The sequence below is a fragment of the Octopus bimaculoides genome, chromosome 13 (assembly GCF_001194135.2).
Source record: "Octopus bimaculoides isolate UCB-OBI-ISO-001 chromosome 13, ASM119413v2, whole genome shotgun sequence".
NCBI lineage: Eukaryota > Metazoa > Mollusca > Cephalopoda > Octopoda > Octopodidae > Octopus > Octopus bimaculoides.
Window position 1 is genome coordinate 18830944 of NC_068993.1, and position 2714 is coordinate 18833657.

Here is a 2714-nt window from a genome sequence, read left to right on the forward strand (position 1 = left end):
AGTGGTTACCGACCTGATCCACACTTGCATTTCTTTGCATTTCCCACGTCCACTTGTTAACTGAGTTTATCGTAGTCTACTCGCCATTTTCGAACCATTCGGTGATCCAAATTCTTTTCTTTGCAGTAAACAGTAAGATTCTTTCCCCAGTGATTCCTGCACGATTCCTTTCATGTACTCGATGGAATAACTCTTTCTTTTTGCACTCATCTTGTCTTGGGGTGAAAATGACCTGACAAATGATTTCCCATTCAATTTCATCATGTTGTTTTATGGATACTTAATGTTTTTTGCATCTACTGACTAGTACTGACCACTGATGAAAATGTTTCACGACACATTTGAAGGCTCCGATCATAGGCTGTCGATTGATGTACAGCTTGTTAATATTTGAGTTATGAAAGAGACACCAGGATAGATTTTTTGAGTGTCGTTATTTTTTAGCCGCCTCGGTTCAGACCTCCAGATAGAGAAGAATTGGAGTGAGGTTACGAGCAGGTGGAACTTCTAAACCAGACCTGGTCTGAGCGGAGGTTGCAAATGTGTTTATCGCATGTACAATCACCCACTGCCTAACCCCATGCCTTGCCCAGATTAGTGGCTAAGCAAGTTAGACATATTGCTCTTCCGCTTTTTGTGAAAGGGCAAAGGACCTCATGCAAGGCGTTCTATCTGCTGCCAACAACCGCTAACAGGTGGGCTACAGATGTCGTGGCTAATGATGCGCAGGCATGCACTGAGGCTGAGGCATCTTTGACTCTACTTAGATGGTGAGCGGGTGTGGTCTCCGTTCGGCAAACTGATAATTCTTCGGTTCACTGGTTTCGGTGAACTGGAACCTTGGATTAAGTGTAGACCACAGTTGGGAGCGTGGCCAGCCGAGTGTCGTAAGGCACTCGGGCTTCTCTCCCGGGCGGGTAATGCCGGTGGCGAGGGTTCCACCTCGTTATTCTATAGGGGGTTGGTAGAAGCCAAGTGTGACGACACTCTAGAGAAAGCCCTGGGCTTCGATGATGGTCAATTTGCCAGCCTGTTCCGAAGAACATTTGGACCAGGACCTATGGATAACTTCCAAAAGTTTCTGGCATCGTTGTGTTACCAAGGAGCCTTACCAGCTCGCAATAAACTCGCCAAGCACGATTTTTCATACTCGCCCACTTGCCGTAGATATACACAGAGCAGTGAAACTGTTCTGAACGTAATTGTGCTGAGTCCAAAACTTTTGCAATTGTGGGTTTGTTGAACAACTGCCGTCACGTTTAGGAAGAGTGCAACTGTCTTCTGAGTCTATAATAGGGATTGATCCGCCGCCCTCTCTGAACGGGGAAATGAGGGTTTGTTTTCTCTCTGTAGTGGCTGTAGCAAAAGAGGTTGTGTGAGGGACACGCATGCAAGGTTTAGTGTAAGGTTCATTTAAGGTTCATCTCCAGCGTCGGTTTAGTAAACTTTTTTATTTTCCATCTTAAAAGGAAAATAAGGCTGGAGAGGAGACGCTTGCCACTCAGTACATATGAGAAAAGTGGCAGAATCGTTAGCACGCAGGACGAAATGCTTGGTGACATTTCGTCCGTCTACGTTCTGAGTTCAAATTCCACCGACTTCGCCTTTCATCCTTTTGGAGTCGATAAAATAAGTACCAGTTGAACACTGGGGATCAATGTAATCAATTCATTCTCTTTTCTGAACTTGCAGGCCTTGTCACAAAATTTGAAATCATAAATACATTCAGACCAAACATTCATATAAAATAGCAATGTCAGTCATTATGCTCATTAAATCTCCCCACACCAAGTAAAAGAAAACAAAACACTTTGTTAGGTTACTCATCATCAGAGAAAAGTGTAAAGAGACATTTAGTGCTGCGCTTCAATTCAGTTTATTTTGCCTGCGTCCACCACTGGAGCATACATGAATCAAGGAGTAGGATGAAAAATATCTTATGACATCTTTTCTCACTGCAATCTGAGTTGAGATATCGCCGATCGATTTTAACCGTCTTTCATTCTTTCAAAAATCCTATAGTGTTGCATCTTGGACGAGTATCTTTTACTATAATCTTGGCTCGACTTAAGCCTTGTGAATGAAATTGAATGGATGGGAACTGTGCGGCTGCTCGTCAGATGGATTGTACTGGTAACTCAAAGGTCCAACCTTGTCATAAACAAAGACGTGCTGATTCCGTCCGAGAATTACTTTAAAGTATACATGTCTCTGGAATACTCAGCCACTTACTCCATTACTACATATTTCTATATTATGCCCTTGACGAGCTGCCGGTTAGTCTTGACCGATTGAGACATATCACCAAAATTGCACCCGCTATGGCCTTCCTGTCAGTTTTCTTCTCCCCACTTTTTATGTTTACATATAGTTTATCTAAGACTATTTTATCTGATGCTGCCTTTATTTTTTAAAAATGTCAATGGATGTGAATTGAGGAAAATTTATTAGCAAGAAGAGTGACTGTTTTGAGTCTCTCTCGTTGCTTCAGAAATGCTCCACAAACGTTCCTACAACCGTCAATGTTACTTTTGTTCTTATCAGTTGTCCTGGCAGACTCTTTGTTCTTAGCTCTTTTGTCAATCCCATAACGTTGAACACGACAACTTTTTTATTAACCAGAATGGACCCATGCAAATTTCGCGGTTCATAGATATTCTTGTTTCTAGTTTAATGCATTAATTTATAGACATCCCCTCCACACACACACGCAC